The following is a 15,000-nucleotide window of genomic DNA, read 5'->3' on the forward strand; positions in this document are numbered from 1 at the left end:
GTTTTCACGTCTGTGGACTTTTCATGGATTCGTATAAATTAATAAAAAACGGTGCCTTTTTTTACTTTGAACATAATGTATATCAGATATACATACTTAAACAAAACATTCACGAGCTTCAGTAATTTATGTGCATAAACACATATTTATAATATGAATTTATATATATATATATATATATATATATATATATATATATATATATATATATATATAACTAATATATATACATACATATATATACATATATATATATATATATTATATATATATATATATATATAATTATATAAATGTGTGTCAAGGAAGACGCTTGTCGTACGTTAAATGGGTTTTTCTCTTGAAGTACTCCCCTTATGGAAGAGGTCCATCTAAGGAAACATATTTAATCATATTAGCTCACACACTCACACACACACACACACACACACACACACACACACGCGTATATAAATTCAGATATAAAAAAAATTCTTGCAATAGCAGTATTTGCACAATGGACTTGGATATTAATGAGTCATTCACAAGGTCGTTCTGCTGCATGGCAGAAGGTGCCACCGTATTGTATCGATTGTGTAATTTCTGCCTTCGGGTCGGACGTCAGATAGGACGAGTCCTTCCTGTACGTAGGCTTCTCTGGTCTTGTGTTTTGGTGTCTTTCCTGTTGGATGGGTAGAGTAGTTCATGAATTTTATCCTGTGTTTTACTTACTTTAGTTTTGTTTTATAGCATACCCATTCTCCTAGTTTTAGTTTTCTGTAAAAAAAAAAAAAACCTATTTAGATGGCTATTTGTCTCTCCGTCCTCACTTGTTGTATCCGGCCTCAGTTCTTCAAAACCAGGGAGGTTTCAGGGCTGGAAATGCGTATGTTACTCATTCACCCTTCGATCATCAAGCATACCAAATTGCAGCCCTCTAGCCTCAGCAGTTTTATTTTTTTTCTAATTTAAGGATAAATTTAGCCATGATCTTGCGTCTAGCACCGCTATAAGTGCCAACATAGGCCACAACCGGGCCGTGGCTGAAAGTCTGTTGGGCCGCGGCTGAGGTTTTCATACTGCATTATACGTTGTACAAAAAGTTCGATTGCGCCGAAGCATTTCTAACTTGTTTTTACAGAATTCCTATTTCATGCCATTCAGAATGAAGGAGTTCAAAGTTACAGCCTCTTGGAAGATCAGGGAAGAGTCAGCATTTGGACGAAGCGACGATGAACGCTCTCCTCGTTGAGTATGAAGGCAGGCAGGCAAACAGGCTGACAGACGTATATCACGAACGGCGAAACTAAGAGCTTAAACGAAATTAAGTACATATCAAGCAGTGTAGTCAGACTTAATCTAACTTAGCATAATCTAACCCAACTTTTGTGACGGTTCACCTGTAAATTGGAATTATGATGTTATTGCTCATATGACTGGTAACTTCTGGATGTGGACATAACATAATCATTGGGAAACGTCAGTTCCCTAGTGCCACCTGATTTAGTGCAGTGACGATGTGGTAGAAAAATGCTCTTGCATTCTGCAAAATTCACTTAATGGAATCCTTTCCTTTTTTCGTAATTATACGTCAGTATAAAGTCAATGTTTAGTTGACTATAAATAACCGAAGTCGATATCATTGAAACTAATCATGGTGAGCTGAATAGGGAGACGTTTTTGCAACTCTATTTTCAACTTGATTTTCCTTTCAGGGATTGAATTTCTTTTATTTTGTCACCACGTTCATTAGCAGAAACTGTAGCAGACAGTGATTCAAGGATGACAGTTTTGAAACCTGTAGCTATATCTGTCATCTCGGCTTAAATAGGGAGTTAAAACAGACTATAGTTCCAGTGGGCGGAAGTCAGGAGGGTTTCAAGGGTCCAGTGGTGTTTTCATGATTAATTAATATCATTGTAATGTAGGACAGTATGAAGTTTCTCAGTTCTGGGGAAGCCCGAATGGATTTGCCAGTAGCGTTAACACCTGAGGAATTGTGATGGTTGATTTTAGTTTGAAATCTTGGAACTATTCGTAAGTGTTCTTTAGTCGCTATTATTGTTGTTGTTATTCTTAGTTGTAATTCTTTTCAATAAGCTTGCGTCCTTACGAAACGCCAGGTGACCACGAACAGGCATCTAAACTCCCGTAGAGCGAATTGCCTTTCTAATTCGGTTCCAGTCATATAGCTTAAAGACACATTTCAACATTGAAATGTCCCAGTTTTAGGGCTGGATTGTATCACGTGAATGCACGTCCATATTTTCCTGGTTATAGGTTGATCTTTATTTATCGTGTGTCTGTCATTTTCGTCACTGTGATTTGACTCATTTCTTTGATTCATTACCAAATAAGAACATTTCCAGGCATACTTTTCCGCACCAATGTCATCACTGAAAAGGGTACCAGCCACCTCTCGAGTCGATTAACATAGTTACCAAAATGTTCTGCTTTATTAGATTTTCCTTTCCCTGTTACAAGGGCACGATTAGCATAATTCCCCAACTCCTTCATGTCATACACCGCCTTTTTCACAAACAGCACCGTGGCAGCCTTTTTCAAAATACACGATGACAGCAACAATCAACCAAAAATAAATAGATAAATAAATAAATAAAATCTTGGTAACAGATTCGAAGGTTGATCAGTTGTTCCGGGAACCTAGTAAATCTTCACAATTAAGTGTAATAATACGTTCATTCATTTTTACAAAATACTGGTTATGAACAGACAGACGGCACAGCGGAACCAACCAGATCAAACAATGAAACTTCCATATCATAGGTAATAAGTAACTGAATGCTGCTAAGTTCTTTGATGCATATATTATTCTGTGATAATAAATCGCGATCTAAAGGACAATAATGTGCACTTAGGGCCTAATGCCTTGCTGATCCTAGATAATAAAAATATAATGAAAAAAAGTACCTTAGTACACTAAGTCATTTTTTTGCACGTGCTAGATTAATAAATGAAATGCTATAAAAAAGGTCTAGAACTCATTACTAATCAGTATTTTTAAGAAACGTGTATTTCAAGCCTCTCATAAAGAGAGAGAGAGAGAGAGAGAGAGAGAGAGAGAGAGAGAGAGAGAGAGAGAGAGAGAGAGAGAGAGAGAGAGGCTGAGGCTATATTAACCTGATGTTTGCGTATTATTTCTTTGTCTGGTGATAAAAGTACTTCTTCCTGTCTGTCTGCATCATAATAAGTTACTTGGCTGACAAGGATTTGTCCGATAAACCTATAAAAAAGAAAGGTTCCTTAATAATCAGTCAGGAGAATAATTGTATAGTTGTGCAAAGGCAAATGCGGTAGATTGAGAGCAACAGTTACACAAGCACAGTGTTTCTATGTATATATAATCCGGAAGGTTTGTGGAATAGTTTAGATTGAGAGAGCAAGACTGAATGCTGGAGGACTGATAAACAAAGGAAGAGCGGTGTGGACTCAAGCAAGGATGTAGGGGCCTAGATCGAGCGTTTGTAATGAGAAAGTTTTGTGAAAAGTTTTACAGCAAAAGGAAGGTGTATTTAGTGATAGAAGTGATAGAGATGCAGGAAAGACATAGAATATGTATTGTGTAGTGGTAATGTGCTAAAAAGAAAAAAAGTTTGGGTTATAGTAACTAAAGCTTGGGTCACGATAGACCGACTGGTATAGTGTAAATGGTTGTCTGAGGAATGGATGTGTCTGACTGCTTAAAATCCTTTTATGGGTGATGAAAGTTAAAAATCAGAGAAAGGGCAGGATATGCAGGTTGAAGAGCACTGCTGTAAGATACGAGCCATTATTGTGGAGAAGAGTAGACTTTGATTGCAGAGGATTAGGTATCAGCCTGTGATAGTGAAAATATGCAGAAGCTGGTATCAGGGCTGGAAAAGGTTTTAGGAAATGGAGGAAGCTGAAAGAAAGTCATGAAGATATTGTGAGGGACATCATATGTGAACAAAGAAAGGGAACAAAGGTCCTGGCTGGGGTTATTGACCCAACTCCTCTATGTGGGAAGTTATAGTATGAATGACAGTTTTGAGACGTAGGAAAAAGTGTGAAGTGAGGGTGACGTATACCTCGTATGTGTAGATTACTGACGGTTGTAACGGTGATGAATGTACACTTACAGGTAAAATAGCTGGAGGAATTGTTGACATAGAATTAGACAAAACAGGGAAGTTTTCAGAGGAAGCAGAGGAAAACAGAGAAAGCTTTGGTGCAGGTAAATGCTGCCTTGTATGTTTCTGAAGGGCAAGGCTGTTTGCTAGGAGGTGTAGACACGCTGTTGGTGAGCTTCCTGTACTGGTATATCAAGCAGTATATGTTGTGTGTGTGCGTGTGTGTGTTTAGTCAGTGGTGGTTCATCCTTAATTCAACAGTTTAGGCGAAAACAAACGTTATTGGGAAATATCCGTTTGAAGATTTATATGTAGATATATACATTACATAAATAAATAAATATAGTGTGTATGTATGTAAATATATACATTATATATGTATATATGTGTATATATATATTTATATATATTATGTATGTATGTATATTGTGTATGCGTCTAATCAAAATGGCAATTTGTGTTGGTATTCATTATCGATATAATTCATGATAATATCGCTGTTATTTAGAGTTATTGCTTTGTATTTGATTAGGATCTAAAACGTCACGAAAAAGGAGTCATAAAAGCAATCGAGACTAATCCTACTTAATGTCGTAAATCGCCAGTAATTATTTTCCTTCTCCTAGCGAGGTTTTTGGGTAGAAGTGAAGTGGGTCGGCCGGCGCCTAGGTCGTTTTTCCCCAGCCTTATAAGACAAACAGGAAATGAGAGCAGTTTGAGGGCTACGAGAATTAGAGAGACATCGAAGAAAGTATGGATCCTGGTTTTATTTTTTCATTCTTTTTATGCCTTGAAAAATAAAGCCAAGTCTAAAACTGTTCATGGGTTAAGACTCCCGGACCACCCCCCCCCCCCTCTCTCTCTCTCTCTCTGTCTCTCTCTGTGTATGATAACGTATGTTTATATTGGATTAATAAGCCTCTGGAGTTAGTGCTTGATTTGGGTATTGTACACATTATTGCTCCCGCATGCGTGTATTTTACACACATACATATACTTGTATTTGCGTATGTATGATGCATGTATATATGCGTTTAAGTGCATCGTGTGTGCATTTACGAGCTTTGAGGATGTTGAGTTACTTAGGTATGTCGCTGTGTAATTTGATTAGAGAGAGAGAGAGAGAGAGAGAGAGAGAGAGAGAGAGAGAGAGAGAGAGAGAGAGAGAAATGTTAAAGTAGAAGGGCCATTAGGGTCACACCCTATTTCACTTGGCATTCATCCTCTCTCTCTCTCTCTCTCTCTCTCTCTCTCTCTCTCTCTGTGACATGGACAACAGTTAATCAACAGCATACATTCCTATTACTTTGTTACCTATTAATACCTGAAACCTGTGGTTATACAGTTAATCTCTCTCTCTCTCTCTCTCATATATATATATATATATATATATATATATATATATATTATGCATGCATATATAGATTGGAGTGTTATATATATATATATATGCGTGTATGGGTGTGTTGTATATACATGTGTGTTTACGCATGTATTTATTATAATGTTTGACAGTTGAAGAAAATTTCAACTGAACTTTTCCAATGAGGAATGTCTCCATTCGTGGTCATAAGAAGTACATTGTGAGATGAGGTTACAAACTCCATACCGTCCTTCATACAGTGCGAGACCCACTAACGTCGACTTACTACCAGTTCCTTGTTTTACTGAGAAAAAAAAAACGGGCATTTTTCTCTTGTCCATCGCTCTTGGTTAGCCTACGCAATGACCACTGTGTCTGGCAGTTAGTGATGTGTTGCAGTCAGGAACACAACTGCATAGTTGTTCATAGTAAGGCTTTTGGGATGAGGTCGGGAACCTCATGTCATTCAACCCTTGTTGTTCCAACCACCTTGGAGCTTCTATCCACCAAGTCCATAATTAACTACGAAGGTAAACATGCACAGTATGGCTTTTTTTTTTTCAATTAAGCGTGACCATCCACTCATCCAAAGTTTTAAATTGAACTTGTGTATGGTACTATACACACACACACACACACACACACACACACACACACACATATATATATATATATATATATATATATATATATATTATATAATGAAGTCACGTGTATCTACTGTGATTATGTAAGCACACACACCCGCGCCCGCACAAATATGTATATATAATGTAATATATATATATATATATATATATATACTATATATATATATATATATGATATATATAATATATATATATATTTTATATATAATATATATATATATATATATACACACACACACACACATATATATAATATATATATGCATATACATATACATATACATATACATATGCAGAAGCCAGGTACTATGTCGTACCTCTAAATAAATGGGGATACAATCCATAATGAAGTAAAATCCTCTTGTAGTTTAAAATATATATTTCTTGTACAGGATTCAAGCTTTCGAGTGAACAAGACCACAGATGATGGTCGAAAGCTTTAATCCTGTACAAGAAATATATATTTTAAACTACAAGAGGATTTTACTTCATTGTGGATTGTATCCCCACATATACATATACTTATAAAGTGACATTTACCGAAACTTAAGAAAATAAGCTGCCTCTCGTACCTCATTGAATTGCACGTGTATAAACTTCAGTTTTTTTTCCGAGCTAGGTATTGCCGTACAAGAAAGGTCTTTGAAAACGCTATAGAAGAAACCACCTACCCGCAAAACTACCTCTTTCCTTGGGAAGACGCTAAAATAAAATCGCGCTAAAAAAAATTTCGTGCCGCGTAATTTACGTATATGTATACCGGTTTCTGTCCCCACTAAAATATTATGGCCTGCAGTTATTTTTTGGTTTGTAAATACGGAAAATTATGACTCCCCACCCTCCGACAAGCCCCCTTCCCGTGCCAAAGGCAGCGATAATGTCATCGCGTTAAAACGCTTTCCTGAGCGAAAAGCGCCAAAATATTATTGCGCGAAAATGTTACGATTAGACTCAACAAAAAATAACACCTAAGAATTGACTCTTAATTTATCTTCCCTTACTGCTCTCGTTGCTGTTATTATTGCCTTTAGCTATGTGTATACATTTTTAGTGATATATATATATATATATATATATATATATATATATATATATATATATATATATATATAGTACTCGTTGGTTTATTAGAAATAAGTTGATAGCCGTAATTGTTAATGCCACGACAATAACAGCAATGTTACTGGTACAATTGTAATATTGTACTCAATATTACAATAGCACAAGCTCACACAAAACTTCCTTCTAACGTTGAGGTCGGGCTCATAGTTCAAGGTCTTTAGGGGAAAGGTATGGAAATTAGTAGAAAATCGAGACGTTAAGAGGTCGCTGAGGGCATTACAGTATATGGTATATATATATATATATATATATATATATATATATATCTATATATATATAACTTGTGATTGATGTAAGGGTAATAAAAAGGGGTGGAAGTGTATTAGATTATTATTTGGGTATATCTAATATGAAGTGAGAGAGGCAGGGGCGAAAATGTGGCTTTCAGTGAAATGAAGACAAATGAGTTTTGAGAAAGACGTGAGAGGAACGTCATACACGAAGGAAAAGGATGAAAAATGGGAGAGGGTAACGTAAAGACAGAGTTAGGAGGAGTGGATGAGGAGTATGTATGATTCTTGGATGGTGACATGACATCAGGGAGAGTAAGCGGGTTTAGGAGTGTAGGAAGAGATGATGATAACATGAGGCTGAAGTGCGAGGCTTCATGAGAGAAAACTTGAGATGTGAGATGCTGTTGCATGACATACACAGTTCAACAGGGAGGATAATTAGCTCGGCTAAGAAATGCATTTGCTGTGGAACAGAAGGCGAGTGATAAGAATAAGAGGGAGCAGGTTAACAAGAACTTTCCCGAGGGGGAAGGGGCCAGGATGAGATATGTAGGAAAGCAAACGCAGATGAGAAGGTCAATGAATGAACAAATATATTTTGGAAAAAGTATACAAATGGTAAGATGCTCTCAGAAGTGAATGCGTTCGTGTGTCGAAACAGTGAATGTTGTAGCAGCTTCATGAATGCGAAAGATACACGGGATGCAGAGATGAAAGACATGAGTGGAGAGGGTCAGTGTTGCTTTGAGGATGTCCATGCAAGTGACTGTTAAGGACAAAAGGAGAGCAATTAGGAGATTAAAGAACAGAAAGATGCCAGGAGCAGGTGAAGTGCTGTGCTTTGATGGTGGAAGTTTTCAAGGATTTCAAGAGCACGGGTGGCTGCAATGATTGTGTCAAGGTGAAGGCGATGAAGGAGTAATCTTATTTATCATGCCAGAGTTGTATGAGGGGATTTTTTAAGAGAAAGTAGTTTGCTTACGAAACAAGCAAAACAGATGCACGTGGCGTACATGGACTTAGAACAAGCATTAGATAAATAATTAGGAGGCAGTGTTGAGAGTACTAGTGAATGGGTTTTAGAGCCATTACAAATTTCTATGATGTGACCTGAGTTGTGTTAGAGTATAAAAGTGGGAGAGTGATTGGTTAGTTTTATAAAATGCGTCTGAGACAAGGATAATTTCTATCGTCAGGTTTTTCAGATCTGTGTGTGGACTTAGTAAGTAATTAGCCAGAAAAGGAAGAAGGTCCAAGTGCAGCGTTGCGAGATAAAACCAATCTTGGATGGTGTGTGCAGTGGTGATGTTCGCAGCTCAGTAAAGTACTGAATAGAAATAACAGAGGCGAATGACCCAGTGTGGGTAGAGAGCTTGTCTTTGTGTGGGTGTATGCTGCTGCTAATGAGCGAATTAATTCACGGGTTTGTACTTCAAGTAGGAATGCAGTAGTAACCGTTGTTTTCTCCCATTTTCTAGCACCACCTTCGGTCAACAGAAACAGCTTAGTGTGTGTGTATATGTATATGTGTGTGTGTGTTTGTGCAGTTTTGAAAAGTATAACGTTATTATTGACAGAAATCGTTATTGTAATGATTATGATTATTATCTTTATTCAAGATATTTCGTTTTCTTTTCTTAGATTACCTTAATTATATATTGTAGTTTTAATGGGTATTATTATTATTATTATTATTATTATTATTATTATTATTATTATTATTATTATTATTATTATTATTATTATTATTATTATTATTTCCCAATATCCAATGTTTATCTAAGCATTATACATAATACACTACTTGTGGGAAAAATATTTTGCGTAGGAAAAAATATTTTCCATTTTTCCCTTGTTTAATTGAATGTGTTTACTTATTTGAAAAAGAATATCCTTCATAATTAGGAAAAACATTAGTAAAATAACTAATATCTGTAACAGTTATCAATACTACTGATGCTCTACAGATTTTCACTATATTAAGAGCGATTACGACATTTTTCCTTACTGTTCGTTGCAATCTATTGTACCAGAAATAGTTTCCACCACTCGAAACTACACACGTATATTGAATTCTACATTTACCTGAATTATAAACTTATTTTACCTAAAATCATGTTGTTTTAATCTTGAATAGTTTCCCCTAAGATATATGGTTCCTTTACCTAAAAATACGTGTCAGCATTACTTTTCTCTTACCCAAAATGACCGGCAAGTTTCGTCTTTTCCACCTACGGAGTCTCAGTTAGTATGACGAGTAGAACGCGCCTTTGTTTACATTTTTTTTTTCTTTTAAGGGTCTCGGAATGGACTTCGATTACCGTTTTCGATATAGTTTCATTCAGTAAGTTCCTGGCGTTTTCTTATGTTCTTGGTCGCACATTCTTGTGTTTACCGCTCATCTCGAAGAGTGGACCGGGGGAGGATCATTTTTAACGTTGCTATTTTGCTTTTATATTTAAGCAAAGAATATGATACATATATAAACAATATTTTAATATACATTTATATTTATGGATATATATGTGTGTGTGTGTTTGGTAGACTTTTTATCATCTGTTTTTCACTTTCATTGGTGCATCTTCGACCTTTCCATATATTTTCTCTTATACGATATTTGTATATTCCACAATAATTCCTTTTATCGATTCAATGACTTACCTTTATTTGTTTGTAATTTACATTTCTTATAATGGCTGTTTTGCTCATTCTTATTAATAATAATGAAAATATTTAATAAAGGTCGTGTCCGTACTCCATTTCCTTTCTTTCCTAATATTGCTTTATAATTTTCCCTTCTATTCCTCTCCTATTTCCTGCTGCTCCTCCTCCGTCTCAAATACGACCCAGGCGATGACTCCCTGACCTATACAGCTTTCAGTCAGCATTGGAATCCCGGTCTAGACTGCTTGATTAACACTCTCCTCTCTTTCTCGCTACAACCTCATGCTTATTTCCATGTTAATTCAACTCTTGTAGTAACGTATGGATAGCGTGAATGTGTCCACACGCACGCACACACACATATATTATATATATACATACATACATACACACCCATATATATATACATACATATACACATACACACACACACACACACACACACACATATATATATATATATATATATATATATATATATATATATATATATATATATTCACACATATACACTTGGAAGCAAAGTGTTTGCACTGTGGACTATATAAGAGCTATTTTTCATAATGAATAAAAAGACAAAACAACTTGCTTACTGTAGTGTGTTTTATTTCCACTACGATACTGATCGTCGGGACAACCTCTGGTAAATACGAATAGTTCGATATATGAAACTGATAGGTAAAAAAAATAGAGGATGTGGCTATATGGATTTGGAGAAATGTCAGAAAGGATGAGTTGTATTGCTGGACATAAAAGTTCCACTGGAGTGGTCGTAAAGTACAGAAAAAAGGCAAAGTATATATAATAGGTGCTGGTATGCATACTTTTTCCCAAAAGTATACACAACAGGTATATATGTGAGAAGATATATAAGTATCTTCGTTGAAATTCATGCATTGAAAACATTATCTGTCTTGTAGATATGTGAATTTAGAGTACACAGTATTCTGAAGGTTATGTTTTACCGTAATTGCAGTAATAATTACAGTAAAACTAACAGCAGTTTTCTTTCTTTTTTCAGGTATGCACTGCGCAAGATTCCTTTTCTCTAAGTGTCATAGAGAGGCTTAGTCCTGGAATTAATATCTCCGTCCGGTTGGATATCTAGGCTTGGAATGATCGTAAGTGTTTGTCATTTATTATCATTTTATTAAAAGGATTCCTACTCTATAGAGGCAATGTAGGAAATCAGCTGTGCGATAAAAACTAAAAGAAAATGCAACAGCCATATCAGTTCAAATGGAATCAGCATCACTGACACGTTTTATGGATGTAGCCCGTAAGAAAATAGATAAAACGGAATTTGTCAGTAGGTACATAAGTGAATAGAAAGTAAGCCTATGAAAAAGATGTTCAAAAGAATTTGACTTTAGGTAGATGTGTCAGTAGGAAGCAGCCCTTAGGAAAACAGGTATAAGGGGATTTATTAGCAGAATAAGCCTTAGAAAACAGATCTAAGTAGGCCTGAGCGAAACATGTTGAAGTGAAACTGTATATGAGCGAATAGATCATATGAAGTAGTCCTTTAGAAAATAGATATAGGGAAAGTCACTGCTAAGGAAACAAATCATAGGAAATTAGGCCTTAGGGAAATAAGTTACGATAAGCTGTCCGTGGGAAAGTAGTCGAAGGAAAACAGTGTCTTACATGATTTGACGATAAGTGTGAAGGACAGGCCTTAGGGAATACGTGTATGTAAACTAGGCGAAGGGAAACAAGTCTATGGAAATATGGCAGTCAATCTAAGCAAATAGGCCCAAGGGAAACTGTATCTTCGGGAATAGTAATAAAGAAGGTAAGACTTGGGAATATAAATACAAAGAAATAGAAATGATTTAATTAAGTCGTGAGGGAAATTGGTCTAAGGAAGAAAGCAGTAGAACTATAAATATCCAAGAAAAATATGTCATACGGAAACGGGCCGAAAGGAATCATGCTATAAACAAACAGGTTTGTGGAAAATAGTCTTTGCAGAAGTAGGTCTGAATCAATTGAGTGTCAGGGAAGTACGAATTGGGAAGGAAATGGGTTTGGAGAGTATTATACGGGAGAAGTAGACCTTACGGAAGTATATATAATTAGAGAAGGCCGTGTGCACATCATAGATTTAGGGAAATAGGCTTATGAAGTAGGTGGAAGGGAAGTAGTCTCTAAAGGAAATAGATCTATTGAAAATAGGTCTTAGAGGAAAATAGATTTGAAGAGCGTAGGCATTTATAAGGCGAATAGATATTAAGTGATGTGCAAATTAGAAAGTACAATTAAATGAAATACAGTTCGTTTTGAGGTCATTCCTGGATTAGAAAGCTCTGGGGAAATTGTTAAGAAAGTTTGTCTGTGGGGAAATAGGTCTGTGGAAATAGCTTTAGAAGTTCAGTGTGTCTAAAGAAAGTAGGCCTTGAACTAGTGTCAGAAGGGAAGTAGGCTAAAGGAAACTGGGTATGAGAAGTATGCTTTAAAATGGGTAAAAAAGCTGGCCATAGAGAAATTGGCGCCAGAGAATTGAGCTTAAGAAAAACCACTGTGTGAAAAAGTGCTTAGGTTAATTGATTCAAAGAAAGTATGGTACCCTTAAGGGAATAGGTCCGAGACAAGTAAGCCTTAGAAAATTAGGCGATAGAAAAGTTTGTTCAGAGGTAACTATGTAAATAGAGGTAAGGTACGCAGGCCTAGTTAATAGGACGCAAGGCGGTCGACGGTAGAGAAACTCTCTTACGGAGGTAATCCTAAGAAAAGTAGACGTTAAGTATATATATGTGTGTGCGGAAATAAGCTAAGTAACAAGTATATATACATATATCTTAAGAACGCAGGTATATAAGAAAACAACTTTATGAGAACAATGCGCAACAAATAAGGTTTAAGGGAATTAAACTTAGGAAGTAAGCCTCGAGAAAGTAGTGCAGAAAAAAAAAAAAAAATAGAAATAACGAAACATAGTAGCGGGATGAACATAACGAAGTCACTGAAAAAGTAAAGTAGCGTAATTGACGCCTTCCGTTGGAAGCACGTGAAAGGAAATGGGTTATTGGAAAGTAAAGGCGACATTATTAACCTTATGGAAGTGGATATCAGTAGGCCTAATGAAAATAGGTTTCATAGGATGGAGATTTTATGAAGAAAAGGTAGAGGGTGATTATGTCTGACGAAAATGGGTCCCGGAGAAGTAGTGTTTCTTGGAGCGAACGGTAAGATGACACTGAGGAGACCCTGGTGGGAATAGGCCTAGGGGAGCAAGTATCAGATAGGGCTGGTGAAAACAGAATTATGGAAAAGTGTCCTTATTGTAAGGAGACCTTTGGACATAGTGAACTAAATAATAGGTTTGTATAAACATGGCCTTGGTGAGAACACGCCAAGAGAAACCATATTGTCTTAACTAATTAATAAAGTAAGGGAATGGGCGCTAGGTATGACAGTGGCCTTGTAGAAGTAGAAATACTTTCGGAGAGCAATAGGTCATTCAAGTGGCCAATAGGTCATTCAAGTTATTCATTATTGTATGTGCAATAGGTCATTCAAGTTATTCATTACTGTAACTAATAATAGTGAATAAGCTACTGTGAAATTACTTGCCCCATACTTATGCATTCACACAGAAATTATATAACAGACACACACATTAATATCCATGTATGTATGTGCACACAATTACGTATCTATATTAGTTTGTATATTGTATTAGGTTAGCATACACAAAAAATTAATAAATGGGGTATTATTGTATACTAAGTACCATAGCACGTATGCCTTCGCATGAGAGAGAGAGAGAGAGAGAGAGAGAGAGAGAGAGAGAGAGAGAGAGAATCTATATACGTACCATCACGAAGGTCACCGTGGTATGCCATTTAAACTCACTAGACCCAAGTACAATAATATCGACGAATGTAGAGAGAAGCACTCCATGACGGAATGGTTAAAAAAATCATGGGTTTTTGAATGAGAGAGAGAGAGAGAGAGAGAGAGAGAGAGAGAGAGAGAATAAGAAGAAAAAAAAAGTTCTTCGTGTGATATTGTGAACGGTTGCTGTTTGCTGCTAGACGCTGGATAGGTCCTCCGGTCGGACCACATGGACTACATCCTTATGAACAGACATGGCTCCGTCTTCGACTTTGTTTTGGAGTGTAATCGTTCGTTTTCCATACCACGGAAGGCTTAAAATACGCTTGTTTTCTTTTTCAGTGACTTCGGTAAGTTCATTTCGCTAATGTTTCGTGTTTTCAATTATTTCTCTCCGAATGGTACCCGTTGGCTAAGAATATCGAAGACGAAGTTTGAGCCTCAAGAAAAAGTTGGGCAGGCATGTGTCCTCCCCCGCGCTGTGCTGTGGACTCGCCCGTCCGCATTGCGATAGAGGAGAGCACGCAATGCCTTCGTGTACGATAATTTCTCATTTTTCTTTGTCCTTTAGGTCGTCCTGTAGGGTTTTGTAGCGTTTCCCAGCGCCAGGAGTTGATTTGAAAACTAACGAAATAATTGCGTGTAATCTCGAAAGAAAGACGACGAATTTCGCGCCCAGACCAATTAAAATCAATTCAACTGATCGAAATGCGAAAATTATATAGATCCTATCTTTGAGGAACTGCTACCAGTAGAAAATTTTACTGACGAAGAAAACCGACGAAGAGAGAGAGAGAGAGAGAGAGAGAGAGAGAGAGAGAGAGAGAGAGAGAGAGAGATTCATATTTTGATTGATATTACGTTGAAATCTTAAAATAGGTAACGCTAATTATTAAAATGTATTGCGCCTGTTTTTGTGAAATCGTTTGCATGCATAGAATGATTTCCGGACGTCCGGTAATTGTGCAGTTGCGCGAATTTCGCTCTTATGGATGGGTCGGACCTTATAGCATGTGGGTGGGGCAGTGAACGTAGGA

General features: G+C 36.5%; 1 protein-coding gene across 2 annotated transcripts in view; it reads left to right on the forward strand.

The window, feature by feature from the left end:
* The window catches only part of LOC135214486 (sodium channel protein para-like), a 344,371-nt gene that overhangs the window by 88,326 nt on the left and 241,045 nt on the right, over positions 1-15,000 (forward strand). The window contains exon 1 of one of the 2 annotated variants that reach the window (XM_064248840.1): positions 11,199-11,244. The exons of the other annotated variant lie outside the window; for it this stretch is intronic. The gene's annotated coding sequence lies outside the window, so the exon portion shown is untranslated. Of the gene's footprint in view, positions 1-11,198; positions 11,245-15,000 lie in introns of those variants that run through there. 2 annotated transcript variants of the gene reach the window in all.

This window comes from Macrobrachium nipponense, chromosome 45 (genome assembly GCF_015104395.2).
Source record: "Macrobrachium nipponense isolate FS-2020 chromosome 45, ASM1510439v2, whole genome shotgun sequence".
Taxonomy (NCBI): Eukaryota; Metazoa; Arthropoda; class Malacostraca; order Decapoda; family Palaemonidae; genus Macrobrachium; species Macrobrachium nipponense.